The sequence below is a fragment of the Rhincodon typus genome, chromosome 8 (assembly GCF_021869965.1).
Source record: "Rhincodon typus isolate 14 chromosome 8, sRhiTyp1.1, whole genome shotgun sequence".
Taxonomy (NCBI): Eukaryota; Metazoa; Chordata; class Chondrichthyes; order Orectolobiformes; family Rhincodontidae; genus Rhincodon; species Rhincodon typus.
This window is the reverse complement of record NC_063339.1, coordinates 33,221,303-33,237,079: the sequence shown is the minus strand read 5'-3', so window position 1 is coordinate 33,237,079 and position 15,777 is coordinate 33,221,303. Positions and strand designations below refer to the sequence as shown.

Here is a 15,777-nt window from a genome sequence, read left to right as displayed (position 1 = left end):
TCTCTCTCTCTCTCTCTCTCTCTCTCTCTCTCTCTCTCTCTCTCTCTGTCTTCCTTCACCAACACCCCCCCCTCCCCCCTCCAACCCCAATACCTCTTCAACCTATGTTATGCATTATGTTTCTGTTGCCACCTTTGTGGTGCATTGGCTTCCTGATAGTTTAGAGTAGATGTAAATGTGTTTTGATTTAAGTGGAATGTCCAGAATTTCTGCGAATGAATATTAATTGAAGTTGAATGCCTTGGTCCAAGATGTTTGAAGTTGTTGCCTTAGGTCTAGTTCATTGTTCCTTTAGGGCTAAGGCATGAATAGGATTTCTAACTGAACCATAGTTCCAGACAGCTATGCCTGTGATTGTGTATTCCAGAGCATAGTCCACCTGCATTTTTTTTTTGGTTTTAAAGGTTCTGTTAAAAATCCAGGGATTTTGGTCCAGTATTCTAAATGACAGGGATAGCAAGAAATACAGATGCTGGAGTCAGAGACAACACGGTGTGGAGCTGGAGGAACACAGCAGGCCAGGCAGCATCAGAGGAGCAGGAAGGTTGACATTTTGGGTGGGGACCCTTCAGAAATGGGGAGTGGGAAGGGTGCTGGGAAATAGAGAGGAGGGGTGAGGCTGGAGAAGATAGGTGGGATGGTGATAGGTGAGTTCAGGTAGGGAGTGATGGCGATTGGTCAGTGGGATGGGTGGGGTGAATAGGTGAGAGAGAAGATGGACAGGTTGTGTCAGGTCAAATAGGTGGGGATGAGAGGGAGGCTTGGACATGGGATGAGGCCAGGGGTGGGGAGCTTTTAAAATTGGTGAATTCCATGTTTAGGTCATCAGGCTGTAGGCTCCCAAAGCAGAATATGAGGTGTTGCTCCTCCAGTTTGCAGGTGATGTCATTGTGACACTGGAGGAGGCCCAGGATGGACACGTCACCTAGGGAGTGGGGGGGGGGCTACCGGAAGGTGTTGTCGTTAGTTGCATACAGAGCGCACATGCTCTACGAAATGGTCTCACCGATGTAGAGGAGGCTACACCGGGAGTAACGGATATAGTAGACCAAGTTGACTGTTGTACAGGTCTGTTGTACCTGTCTGATATGAAAGGTTTGGTTTGGGCCTTGAATGGAGATAAGGGAGGTGGTGTAGGGGCAGGTGTAGTACTTCCTGTGGTTGCAGGGAAAGATGCCAGGTGTGGGGTTAGTGGGGAGTGTGGAGCAGATGAGGGAGTCGTAGAGAGCCCAGTCCCTACGAAAAGCAGTTAGGGGTGGGGAGGGAAGTATCTCTTCGGTTGTGGGGTTGGATTGTAGGCGGCAGAAGTGGCGGAGAACGATAGCTGGTTGGGGTGAAGGGTGTTAATAAAGTTGATGAACTGTTCAAGCTCCTCGTGGGAGCACGAGGCAGCGCCGATTCCAGTCATCAATGTAACGAAGGAAAAGGTGGGGGATATTGCCAGTGTAACAGTGGAAAAGGTACTTCCTCCTTGATCTGACACAACCTGCCCACCTTCTCTCCTACCTATTCACCCACCCATCCCGCTGACCAATCCCCACCACTCCCTACCTGCACTCATCTATCACCATCCCACCTACCTTCCCCAGCCCCACTCCTTGTCTCTCTATTTATTCCCCAGTACCCTTCCCCCTCCCCCATTTCTGAGGAGGGTCCCAACCCAAAACGTCAAGTTTCCTGCTCCGCTGATGCTGCCTGGACTGCTGTGTTCCTGCAGCTCCACACTGTTGTCTCTAAATGATAGGGATTTTTGCTCATCCTGATGGTTGGACGAGGGCACACAGTCCATCAGTGCTCCAGTGCAATAGTGAGGGACTGCAGCTTTGTTGGCAGTGGCATCCTCTACAAGCATATCAAACAATGATCCTGTCCACCTGAAAGCTGGTCGTTAACAGTCTGTATTGTGCAATATTGTACAATTTTGTAAGTTTTCAAACTGTTGAAAAGAACCTTGTACACCATTTTTGTAGCATTTGGATGCCAGCAAACTGAGTGTGTATGACAATTCAGGTCTATTCCTGTTGGTGAAATAGAACTCGAGGCACTCTCTTTTTCTCCCTTTGGAAAGACTTCATTGACAATGGGTCCCCATCCCCCTCCCTATTTTCTGCATATTAACTGGCGTTTGCCCAGCCACCATCGGTTCTGAGGAAGGGTGAGCGGACCCTTCACAGATACTGCCAGAACTGCTGAGCTTTTCCAGCAGCTTTGTTTTTGTTCCTGATTTACAGCATCCGCAGTTCTTTCGTTTTTTTTAGACTTTATTGACAGCCCTATTGCAGATGTTTCCTAATCAACCTGTTGAGAAATGTTATTACACACCTCTGGAGCTGGTGCGATTTGAACCCAGTCCTGCTACTCCATTGTACAGCTCATCACATACAGTGCCAGTCAACAACTTAACTCTTGCTATGCTGACAATGTGCATGTAGCATTAACATTTCTCTTATTTAAACTCTGAAAGAAAGGTGCATAGCTTTCAATTATCCCAAGAAGGAGCAGCAGTGAATTGTCTTGGACAGAATACATTACGGTTAAAATTTTGAACTTAGTACTGCAAGTAGTTGAATGAATAGATACATTAGAGGGGTTACAAGATCAGGAAGAGTAGAAGAACATCCTAATAACCTTCTATGGAATAGAGTAGAAGGTGGATAATATGAAATATAAACATTAGTGTACATTAGTTATTGATCGAAAGGGCTGTTGCTGTGGTGTAGATGTTGTTCAAATGTAGTTATAATGTTAGCTTTAGTGGCCAGTGGCAAGTTTTATGCGTTCTTAATGTATTGTCTTGGTAAAGAAATGTTTCCTAAATTCCTTTTATTGTGTTTATTGGTGGTTATCTTGTAATTATGATGTGAGTTTTGAATTATTTCAAATGAAAAATCTTCTGAATGTCTACCCTGTCAGACTGTCTTTTAGTTTTAAGTTGGACGTGGATGCTGATGGGACAGTAAGTGAGGACCAAAGGAACTGTATCCCTGTTGTGGGAGGGAAGAGAAGGGGTGAGGGCCAAAGTGTGTGAGATGGATCGGACATGGCTGAGGGCCCTGTTAACCCTGGTGGTGGGGAGTCCTCAGTTGAGGAAGAAGGTGGACATTTTGGAGGCTCTCTTCTGGAAGCTATCATCATCAAAACAATGCAGAGATGGAGAATCTGGGAGAATGAAATGGAGTCTTCAAAGAAGCGGGATGTGAGGATCCTGCATCTCCTCCAACCTAGTCTATTGCATCCGGTGCTTGCATTGTGGTCTTCTCTGTCGATGAGACCAAACTTAGACCAGGTGACCGTTTCGCTGAGCATCTCCGCCTGGTCCATAACAGCCAACCTAACCTCCCGGTCACCGCCCATTTCAACTCCTCATGACCCCTCCACCCCCGGCACGTCCATCCTCGGCCTCCTCCAGTGTCGGAGCGACTCGGCACGCAAATTTGAACAATAGCACCTTATCTTCCACCTGGGCACCCTACAGCCTGGAGGACTCAACGTTGAGTTCTCAAATTTCAAATAACCTTGCCACCCATCCCCCGCCTCCCCTTCCAGCCCCACTTCCTCCCTTCCATTCCACCTTCTGACCCTCCCAGCTACCAACCGGATTCATCCCTCCCATCAACGAACCAAGTTGTACCTACCACCAGTATCCACTGTCACCACCATTCCGCCTCCACCCCCTTCCCCCTACCCTTTATCTGCAGCTCCCCCTGCCCCCACATCCAGTCCTGAAGAAGGGTAATACCTGAAATGTTGACTGCTCCTTTTCTCCAGATGCTGCCTAGCTTGCTGTGTTCTTCCAGCCTCCTGTTTGTCTACTGTGAGGATACTTAGTCCAGGTAACTGTGGTTTCAGCGGGTTTGAAATGGATATTGGTGGCCAGCTTATCCCCAGAAATGGAAACAGATGTTGACGAAGGGATAGGAGGAGTTGGAGATGGAGCAGTGAAGGTGAGAGTAGCGTGGAAATTGGAAACAAAATTGGACTTTTCCAATTCTGGATTAGGGAGGAAAGCAGCACTGATGATGTCATCAATGTACTGGAGAAAGTGTTGTGGGTTGGGGCCTGAGTAGTGCCTTAATGCCACCACCAAACAGTCTTTACCCCTTTTGTTTGTCAGCATTCTAAAAGGAGTGTTCCATAACAAAACTCATTCCACTATTCTTTTACCTCTTGATCTTCCATCCAGTGCTGTTCCCCTGCATGTATAGGAGATGTAAAACCTGCCCTTCCTTTTATCCCAGTTTTGATGGCCCAAGCATTCCTCGGTAGAACAGTAATTTACTACACTTTAAATCTGTTACACTGTATGTATTTGCTGTTCTGATGTCATCTCCACAGTCACTAGTGAAGTGATTGAAGGTATTGTCAACAGTGTGATCAAATGGCACTTGCAGACCATAACCTGCTCATTGATGCTCTTTTTGGCTTTCAACAAGACCACACAGCTTCAGACCTTGCTTCAGCTTTATCGAAGCATGGAGTTAAGAGCTGAACACAAGAGGTAAGATGGGAGTGATTGTTCTTGACACCAATGTACCATTTCACTGACTCTGTGATCAAAGAGAAAAGTTGAATTCACTGGGAATTGAGACAAACTCTCCACTGCTTGGATTCATGTGTAGTGTATGGGAGTAATGTTGTGATTGTTTCTTTGCCTGTGCCTGTACTTGCTCTCTAGCTTTTCTAACTTTTTTTTTTCTTCTGATTCAAGGACATTGGCCTTTCCCCACATAACCTGAGTATTTCCAACGTCTTCAGTTTTTTATTGAATTTTATAATGGTGCTTATTGTTTTGTGTACAGCAACAAATTTGAATTATGTGGCTTGGATCAGTTTTCAATCTGTCTTAAGAATGGAATGACTATACAAAACTTTGACTATTTGAGGCTGACATGCAAAATATTGGCTTTAATATCAGTGCAACAACATGGAAATACAACTTTTTGTTGTGAATTGCTGATCTTTTACTTAGGAACGGCTGTAAGCTATACAAATGAAGTCAAATGTTCATTGGTATATATTCAACATAATCACATTATCAAGTGTAAGATTTTGAAAATTGAAAACACAAAACTTAACTTATTTTGGGGATGCTATTGACGTTTCTTAAGAATTTGAAAATACCTTTTTATTCTGTATCTTTTGACATTGTTTTCTGAATGGACAAATGGTATGTTCTGTGTATGTATGTCTTGCAATTTTCGTTAAGAGATCAGTGAATATGCTTGATCTTAAAGTGACCCTAATTATTAGATGTCCGTGGTTTAGTTGTATTTCGTCTTCAGTTGAATTGTTTGCCTGGTCAGTCATGCATTTACAAAACTTCTGAGTATTCATGCTAAGGTACTGAGAAATCTCATAGATGGTGTTTTTGTTGGTTTAGTATAAACTGCGCACATGTCCCTTCCAAGGGTACAATCACTTACATGTATCTAGAGAACTTATAACGAGTGATACTTACCAAGGGGAACCATTATGACAGTGGCTTATCAGCACAGAGCACTCTGAGTGCCCTCCACCAAGCATTGTTGTATTCATAGAAAGTAGATTTGTGGGATTATCTGGAACTGAATAGGAAGAATCTGACTCTCAGATCAGGCTACTATTCCGGAGTCTGTTTAACATCAGTGTCCTGGATTATTGTAGTTTTATGAAGGGTTTTTCCAGTTGATTTCAATTTAAACTCAGCAGAAGTATGATTTCTGGGTCATGCTCTCGTTTGAAATTTCCCAAATCTCAACAAATTGAAAGCCATTTTCAAACCTAGGATATGAATGTCACTTAATGTTTGCTTTTATATTAAAGCATGTTTACATATTAATAATATCATTCCTTACAAATCGCACAGTGAAGATAAATTACCATGTCTGATGTTTTCAACAAACATACTTAGCTGGTTGCAGTCTGGAGTTTTACATGGAGCTAGTCTCAAGAAGAGAATCCTGCAATAGTAAGCCATGTTGGCAGAGCTTGGACAAGAAGGAGTAATTTGGAATTAAGGTTTTTAATTTCTTCTGGAACAGGACGCAGGTTTAAAGAAAGGCAATTGGTGAATTCCCAGGTTACCTTGTTAACAGATTAGCATTCATAACGGATTCTTCAGTCCTGAAGAGGGTCATATTTTGACTCAAAACAGGGTAGGGTTAAAGTTTGGAGGCCTGCAGTATAAGCATTGGTAGCAGTTGAGCTATGGCAGGGATGAAAATGTGATGTTGTACACTTGGACGTAAGTGGTCCTAGTGCCAAATTAGTATATTTATTCCAGTACCCAGGATAGGATGACACAGTTCATGTTTTTCTTCATAAAAATGATCTGAAGTTAAGGTGGAAGAAAGTGAGACACATTAGAGTTGTTTGTTCACTTTCTGACTTTTTTAATATTCTATTTACTTGCCAAAATATTGGAGGAGTGCACAATAGTATGTGACAAGGGAAGATTTCCCTTATGTTCATTCTGTTGTGTAAGTAGATATAAGACAGAGCAAGTTAACTTTGGCATAAAAAATATAGGCTTCACTTTTTTTAGGAATAGTCAGTCCTGTTAAGCACTGAGAACATCAATAGCAAATGCAAAATTTCTAAACTCGGCGTTTAGCTAGACGTTGGTTAGTAAAACTTGTACTCCAGATAAAGGGGATCACAGGCTATAGGAACAGCAGTGACTGATAATCTTAAATGTGAAAGAATAACTGGTTGAAAACCCAAAATTTATATTGTGTTTGAATGCCTACTGTCATTTGGCCTCAACTGTCTCTCAAAATGACCACCCTTTTTCCCTCAAAATACTCTGTGCTTGCTTCTGTTAATATAGTAAACTACTTATTCTCTGGCACCTATGGGACCAGGAGTGTGTCAATTGATCAAATATTCCATTCAAGATCATCAAGAGGCCCACATAATCAATGTAAAAACACACACTAAGAAATAGAAACGTACTGTAGAGTGTACACACATCACTGTTATACTTTATTTACAGCATAAATTACTTCAATAATATGCAGCTTTGCCTTAAATAAAACTTAGTGGCACCCCGAATTGACTACTTGGACATTGTGGTATTTGAGGAGAAATTGAATCGAAATTAAATCGACTATTGTTGCTTCAAGTGGCCATACAATTGAGCAACAAGTATATTGACATTGAAGTAAATAAATTGACAAAACTAAAGCAATTGGACGCAATAATGCAGAATTGAACGTAATGATGCAGTAAACTTCAGTATTTTGAAGTATATCATTTTTGCCAGTTTATCAGGAGTGCTGGTTCATGAGGTGCTGGTTAAAAATGTTTGCTGTATACGTTAAGCGTTTTATGTAGTTCTTTTACTTACTATTCCATATGTCCAAACGATTTTTAAAGGTAGAAAGCAAATTCTACAAAGCAGCAATTTTGTTTTTTATTGTACATTATTTTCCACTGCTTATATTGTGTCAAGTTTATATGAAGAATGTTAAGAGTTTGAATGATGTAATCATCTTTGAAGACCTGTCTAATATGCAATGCTTTGGATGGAATGATTTTATTTAGGTGTTTAAATTTGTAAACTAATTATTCTAATAATTCAACTTGTGGTACCATTTATGTACTTTTCTTTTCTTTGCTTATCCCCTAGTTATGAAAATGTAACAGCTTTCGTATTCTGGAATTTGTCCTGGTTTAAATTGTAAATGATGTGACTGATTTTATTATTGAAATCTATACCCCTGATATACAGGATAACCTTAAATTCTGTAATCTGGGGACCATGTTATGAAAGGAGCATTCCAAGTTAGTTTTGTGCTTGCTTGCCATAAAAGAAGTGATGCATTTTTGGATTCTTGATTGGTATGTCATAGTAATTTAAAGGTGTAGATGATGCCAAAGGTGAAGCCATTGGGAAAGCAGAGGGAATAAAGGAGTCATGTTTCTCCTCTATCTATGCATGGTGTTTTACTGGACGGGGATCCTTACAGTAGTGGTGTTCTGATGTGCCTGCTGCTTTGTCCTCCTAAGTGGAAGAGTTCATGTATTTGCAAAGTGTTTGCTTAGGAGCCTTAGATTGTTGTGGTCGATCTTGTAGATGGTACACATTGCTGACACTGTGCATTGGTAGTGGAGGGAGTGCATCTTGAAAGTATCTTTCAATCTGCTGTTGTAGCCACAATATTTATATAGCAGGTCCAGTTCAGCTTCAGTGGTAATCCCCAGGATACTGATAGTGGGGAATTCAGAAATGATCATGCCATTGAATATCATGGAACAATAATTGGATTCTGTCTTGTTAGATAGAGGGGAGTCTGCTATAACGCTATAGTTGCATTCCTGTGCAATATTGCATTATGGAAAATTGTGCTATAGAAATAACGGGCCTATGGGAAAAGCAGGGTTAGGGGCAGACCATCAAACAATATCGCTCAAAATCGCTCAGAAATCACTCAAAAGCCTAACACACAGGATAGCACAGTTTGAATAAATATGTAATTCATATCTAATAATGAAATAAAAGTAAATTTTAACACCTTGAAAAAATGTCAAGACGACTTGATGGGGGAACGAGGTTTTGAGGTTGCTCTGTTGTTAATGCATGAGCTGTGGGTCATCATTATCACCTTCAGGTGCCGTTGTGGTTGCAGGGTTCAGGCGAGAAGTAGTTAATCCAGAAGTGGATGGCAGTGGTTCATTGTCCTCAGACTGTTTCTTGGGGATTGACTTAAAAAAGACATCCAGTTTTTGCTGTTTTGCCTTTTTTCTTCTTTCGTGAAGAAGCTGTTCAGAGGCTGCCAAAGAAGATCTTATTCCATAAACTGCTACCTTGCTGCGTTCTGCATTGTGATCATTATCCTCTGCGTGGCAACTGCATCTCAATTTCCCTGACGATAGAAGACAAAACAGAAGTGGAAAGCTCTTGTGGTGCTGCATCCTAGACTTCATTGTCTTCATCTCCAGCTTTCACTTCCCCCTCAGCGACAAGTTGTTGTAGATCACCTGTAGAGAGGTCTTCACTGTGGGACTCGAGCAGCTCTTTAACATCCTCACTCTCCACTTCTTTAAATCCAACTTGCTTTGCAAGATCAACACAATGTTCTTTGATTCTTGGAAGCTTCGCTGACGGATCAAAGCCTTTAAAATCTTGAAAAAAATCTGGGATAAGCTTCTGCCAAACTGCATGCAATCTGATTTCACCCTGGGCCTCCACGATAATGTCAATTGCGTTCTTGATGTTAAAGCCCTATCAAAATTGAAGAACGCTGTCCTTATCCCCCTCAGTGGCCGCAATCAGCCTTTTAAATGTGCGCCTTAAATAATAAGCTTTAACCGTTGCTGTTGCATCCTAGTCCATGGGTTGAAGGAGAGAGATTGTGTTTGGGTGTAGAAATAGCGCTTTGATGTTTGCAGAAAGTTCACCAATGGTGGGAGGATAGCTTGGCACATTATCCAGGATGAGGAGAATCTTGAAATACAAATTTTTTTTCCTGCAATACTTTCTAAAAACATCTTCCAAAATGTCAGCAATAAGGTCAGAAAAAAATTGCCGGATCATCTAACCTCTCTTGCTTGACCTAAGTTAGATGCCTAGAGTAGACTTAAGGTAACCTTTCAAGGTTCGTGGGTTGGCAGAGTGGTACACCATCACAAGCTTAAGCTTTAATTCTCCATTGGCATTGGCATTGGCATCCAGCAGCACAGTCATACGATCCTTTGCCATCTTAAAGCCTGGAGTGTGTGCTTCATTCATTTGAAATGTCGGTTCTTGATGGCATTCACTTCCAGTATAAACCCGTCTCATCCAAGTTGAAAATTTGATCTAAGTTGTAGCGACCTTCATCAGTTAATTTTGATGTTGGCGCGTACTCCTCTATGGACCGATGGAATCGCGTTATAGCCAGTTCGCCTTGCAGGAACCTGTGTTATAGCAGAGCCCCCTTTATGATCTTTGCCTGGCACTTGTATGACATGAGTGTTACTTGCCACTTGTCAGCCCAAGTCTGAATGTTGTCCAGATCCTGCTGCATTTAGGCATAGACTGCTTCAGTAGCAAAACAGTTGCAGATGGTGCTGAACATTCTGCAATCAACAGCTATTCTTCCCACTCTGGTCTGACCTTCCGAGGGGGGGGATAGGGAGGATCTTTGAAGCAACTGAAGATGTTTGGGCCTAGGACATCACTCCAAGGAGCAAGGAGTTCCTATGGGCATGTCCTGGTGCTAACATGATTGACCTTCAAACGCAACCATCTTCGTTCGCACGAAGTATCTGTTAAAAGTTTCAGGTCTGTGAATTTCTGTCCTACCTTTAGAGTAGTATTCTAGCCATCATCTACGTTTGCTTGCTGCAAGTCAAAATGTCAGAGCTGAAACAGTTTTAAAAATTTGAAAAGCCTGCCAATTATGGTGAAATAAGGAGCAACTTTAACATAATGGCAACATAACTCTTTTTTTATCTTTTGTATCTCCATGTTTTTCAACACAATCCAAAATTAGGTTTGACAATGGTTTATAGTTCGTGTTTATTGCCTGCTCTATTTGAAACTGCTGCAAGGTGATGAGTATTTCAGTGAAAATTCCCCTTTGGTCCATTTGATATCCAGCTAGACTGGCAACTCTACCATTTCACCATTGCACTGTCTGACTTTGTAATGAGGCTAAGATATGGGATATAAAGCTAGCCTCAGGGATGCCCACTCAAACAATTCAAATTATGCCGAATAAGGTACAGTCTCAGACTAAAAAATATCACATTTTTATTGAACAAAGTTACATAAAAATCAATACGTTTCTGATGTTGTGCCATGACAGATGGTGAAATTTGAATTCAATAAAAATCTGAACTTTAAAACAAACTTGTCGAATTGTGATCATGTCACTTTTGTTTAGGGAACAAAATCTGTCATTCTTGCCTGATCTGGCCAACTTGTCACTCCAAACTCGGCAATGTACTTGACTCTTAAGTAAATTGGGGTAAATAAATGTTGGTCAAGCCAGCGTCATGTGGGAGAAAAAAAAATCCCTTTTTTAAGAAAGGAAATCTTCTATCCTTAGTCTGGCCTATGTGTACTCCAGACCTATGGCAATAAGGTTGATTCTTGACTTCAATTAGTATGTGCAATAAATAGATGAATTTTGAAAATGCGCATATTTTGCATTGCAATGAAAAGTCATTTAGTTTCCCTCTTGGATTGAATAATTTTGAGAGTCTACCTTTAAACTTCTCCTGAGTTTCTGCAACTACTTTTGATAAGTTTCCATTCTGGTTAGGATGATGTGCTGGTTCCAGGATTTAAGCAGGATTTTTTTCAGTGAAGTGGAACTGTTTTACATCTCTCTCGAAGTGGAAATGGAGCAAAATACCTCTATGCAGTCAACATACCTAGCATTGAACACTGGGTACAGTATCAACAAAACTTTCTTGATGGTGGGCAAGGTTATTTGAATCTGAATTGTTAGGACCGTTTGATTGTTATCCTTTTATTGAATAAAATTGATCCTTTTTATTCTAGATAATGTACAAAGTACTTTTGGTAAATACTTCAGTGTCTTTACACTGATACAATGTGTTGAATATCAAAGTGTTTATCTTTTGAGATCTAGATCAGAGAATTTCTGGTAGCTGTGCAATCTGTTGATGTGATCACTAAATTGCCCTGAATGACATTTATCTTAATTTTTAAACAATAACCCTTCTATTCGGAGAAAATAAGTAGGCATTTACCTTATTTGCATCTTAAATTCAAAGTCTGATACTTTTATAGTTGTTTTACAGCAGTATCATTACAGTTTTAAAGGACTTTGTTCGCATTTCTTTAAGTTGATTCTTCACTTTTTGTACAGCAACTTTCTGATTATTTCTTGAACGCAGCAAGAAATGCTATGTCAAACTTTGCAACAGTAGGAAATTTAGTAATACTGATAGAGAATCTTTAGGTTGGCTGCACGTGACAGCTTAGTAACAGTAAAAATTAAAAATAATCAAAGGGGAAAGAGAAGGAAAACACAACACAGTAAAATTCAAATGCACAAATTAATTAAAACGTATTGATTTTTATGTAACTTTGTTCAATAAAAATTTGATATTTTTCAGTCTGAGACTGTACCTTATTCAGCATAATTTGAATTGTTTGAGTGGGCATCCCTGGAACTTGACATTCAGCAGAGATCCTTGAAACAAATGTTTGAGTTCTAGGCACATTACTATGCCGTAGATATAAATGCTTCCTATTATTTGGCTAAACATTGTTAGAGAAACATACAGAAGTTTGTTCTTGTGCCTTTTTTTTTAAATGAAGCAGCTAGTATTGAAAACGCAAGTTATTTTGTTTGTACAAGGCAATATGGTTTGATTCCAAGTTATTTGTTTTGAGGGAAGGTATAAATCATGAAAGTCCATAAAATTTAAACAATCTTAAAATTATTGTGCTATATGAGATTACTTTTAGAAGTTATTAGTAGAGAAAATTGTTCAACAATTATCAACTTTTCTCCCCACCCATTCCCTCACCCACATAACTGTTCGTGATTTTCACTAGTTTCTGAATTTCATCTTTTTGTTTCCAAAATTGTTACCTAGAAGCACGTTTGAGTTAGAGAAGTTGAATTGAAACAAAATTTAGAAATATTCGAGATCATGTCATTGACCTGAAACTTTTAACCTGTTTTTAATTCTGTCCTCTGATATTTCAGATTTTTGTCATAGTTTGCTTTTGTTTTGAGGAATTTTAATGTTGTTTGTTGCTGAAGTATGTAATATTCTGGAAGTAAAATTAGAATGCCAATGTTTTTCAAATTTGGAAATTTAGAAAGTCTATACATTGAAGTCTGTTTATACCTGAGTGACTAATAAATAAATAAAAATAATTGATATTCCTTTTTCTTTCTTAGGCTGCAGATTTAAGTAAACCTATAGACAAGCGGATTTACAAAGGAACACAGCCCACCTGCCATGATTTCAACCATTTGACAGCTACTGCAGAAAGTGTCTCCCTACTTGTGGGCTTCTCTGCAGGACAGGTTCAACTTATAGACCCTGTAAAGAAAGAGACTAGCAAGCTTTTTAATGAAGAAGTAAGTGTCATATAATGAGGAATGAATTTTGTCATTCTGCAATTTAAGTTAGTCTACCTACTTTTTATTATCCATGTTTACTTTTGGCAATCGTAAACTGATTGTTCTCCCACTTTCAGAAACATTCACGTCTGCAAAAGTAAATGTGGTCCTCAAAAGTAGAACGCCAAAATCAAAGTTCATTTAAAGAAGAATCCTGACGTGAGTCAGTCTAAGTGGAGGATATCACAGTTGGGGGGGAGCATTTGGGAAATGATCATAATATAATAAGGTTCAATATTAAGTTGGGAAAGGATATATAAAAATCAGTCAATGATTAACATCCCAGACTGGAGAAGGGCAGACTTTAGGGGTCTAAATGCTGAACTGGAGCCAATTGATTGGAAACACATTTTGGTAGATAAAACAGTGGATGAAAAAAGATGCATTTGATGGAACCTAGATATTATACCCCATGAAAGGAAATACAGGGTATCAAAAGCTACAGTACCCTGGATGTCTAAGGATATTGATAAGAAAATAAGGAAGTAAAAGGAGATATATGATGCATACTGGAATAATAATAGCAATAAAAATCAGGAAGAATATCCCCTATGTGGGAGAGAGGCTAAGGCTGGAATTGCAGGTGGGTGTTGAAGGCAAAATCTGTAAATTTACAAATGATACTAAACTAGGAAGAATAGTGAATTGTGAGGATGAATGATGTCAGAGTGAGATTGACAAGTTGGCTAAATGGTCAGAAACCTATCAGGCGAATTTCAATGCAGAGAAATGTGAGTTAATGCATTTGGGTAGAACAAACATAGTGAGGCAATACAGGCTCAACGGTACATCTTTGAGATGAGTACAGGAGCAGAAGGACCTTGGGGTTAACGTGCATGAGTCTCCAAAGGTGGCTAGGCAAGTTGAAACAGTTGATAAGAAGGCTTTTGCAGCCTTGGGTTTATAAATAGAGGCATAGATTATAAAAGCAAGGAGGTGATGTTACACCTTTACAAATCATCGGTCAGACCATATTTGGAGTTTTGTGTTCAGTTCTGGGCACCTTATTTAAGGAAGGATGTTGAAGCCCTGGAGGGCATTCAAAGGAGATTTGCTAGAATGATATCAGGAATGACGGATTTTAGATACAAGGGAAGGTTAGAGAGATCAGGCGTATTCTCCTTGCAATAGAGAAAATTAAGAGGTGACCTTACTGAGGTATTCAAGTTATGAACAATTTTCACAGTTTAAAGAAGGATATTCAGTTTTCGTTGGTTGATATGTCAGTAACTAGGGTTCGCAATTTCAAATTTGTCTGCAAGAGAGCTAGGAGTGAGAGGAGAAACTTTTTTTATTCAGAGCTGCTAGGATTTGGAATGCGCTGCCTGGGAGAGTGGTGGAGGCGGATTCCATAGGAGGTTCCAAAAGAGAGCTAGATATATATTTGAAAGTGATGGAGTTAGAGGGCTAGGGAGATGGGGCTGGAGAGTGGGACTAGCTGTATAGCTGTTTCAGGAGCTCGTACAGACACGTTGGTTCAAATAGCCTCCTTCTGTAAAAACAATGGGGAAAAAGGGGGGGAAAAAAAAATGACTGTCCCATTCCATGTAGCATAAAGATACCTGCAAGAATGAATTATTTTTTCAATATTATTTGTGTATAATTTAACACTGCTGCCATGAGGCAATGTTCAGAAGCTAAAGAATAGCAGCTAAAACTTAATGTAGACTAATTTCAAAAGGCACATCCATGTAGGAAATGTAATGGTGTGTGTTAATTACTACTGTATGAAAAGTTGAGAGTAATTATGTTACTCAAATTATGCAATAATACAAAATTATTGAGTCCTGTTATACTAGTTGAGAGTGTTTAATAGTCTATGAAGCAGATTGGTGATAGTAGTCAAATTTAATTTGGATAAATAAAACTAAGTAAAGACTAAAACCACAAGATTCCATAAACAGTATGTTTTCGGTGATCTTGTAAGGTCAATTTCATTTCCCTATCACATACACTGCTTCCATTCTCTTGCTGATTTGTAAGAAATATCTCACTGTCACAGATATTTTAAAAACTAAAAACCATTCTATGCTACGGAAATTCTCAACTCATTTAAAAAATGGCTGGATCTGTACCTGAAATATTGTAACCTGCAAGAAAGAGCAACTTTTTTTTACGGTAGCACAGACACACTATGCCAAATGGCCTCTTTCTATCGTTCTATTTCTTTAAAAATATATTGGCTTTCAGTTGATGATTTGTGAGCTTTTCTTAAATTTACCTTTTCCTGCAAAGCAATTACTTACATAACCAATCACAATGTCTGATTTTGGTGTATTAATGATATACCCATCTGAACACAACATATGTTTCCTGAAGTCTGATTCCCAGAATCGGAAAGAAGAATTAGAGAAGTTTTAAGCGAGTACAGAAATAGAGGTAGGATTTTGGGTGGAGAAGAACAAAAGAATGTCTGTGATAAGATGGAAGGCAAGGAATATTAAATGACAAAAGGTATATTTTGACAGGGTGCGAAATGAGGAGACTGTTTGTTTGAGGATAAAGCATTTAAGAAATTATAGCTTGTTATCAGAAATATTATACACTGAATATAGCAAGAGCAGTCACACCCAAAAAGAGAAGGTTAACCAAGGAAAAGGGTAATTGTGAACAACAATACAAGTAATATAGGAAATGAGGGCAAGGAATAGATTGTTCATAAAGTCATTGGTAGTGCAGTGAATTTATGAGGGGGGGGGGG

At 39.6% G+C, this 15,777-nt stretch overlaps 1 protein-coding gene and 1 long non-coding RNA gene across 3 annotated transcripts in view; one reads left to right on the top strand and one right to left on the bottom strand.

The window, feature by feature from the left end:
- dync1h1 (dynein, cytoplasmic 1, heavy chain 1) overlaps positions 1–15,777 on the bottom strand; it is a 136,575-nt gene that overhangs the window by 102,915 nt on the left and 17,883 nt on the right. The window lies entirely within an intron of this gene.
- The window catches only part of LOC125483636, a 16,593-nt gene continuing 13,671 nt past the window's right edge, over positions 12,856–15,777 (top strand). The window contains exon 1 of the long non-coding RNA XR_007262571.1: positions 12,856–13,034. This is a non-coding gene — a long non-coding RNA (uncharacterized LOC125483636). The remainder of the gene's footprint in view (positions 13,035–15,777) is intronic.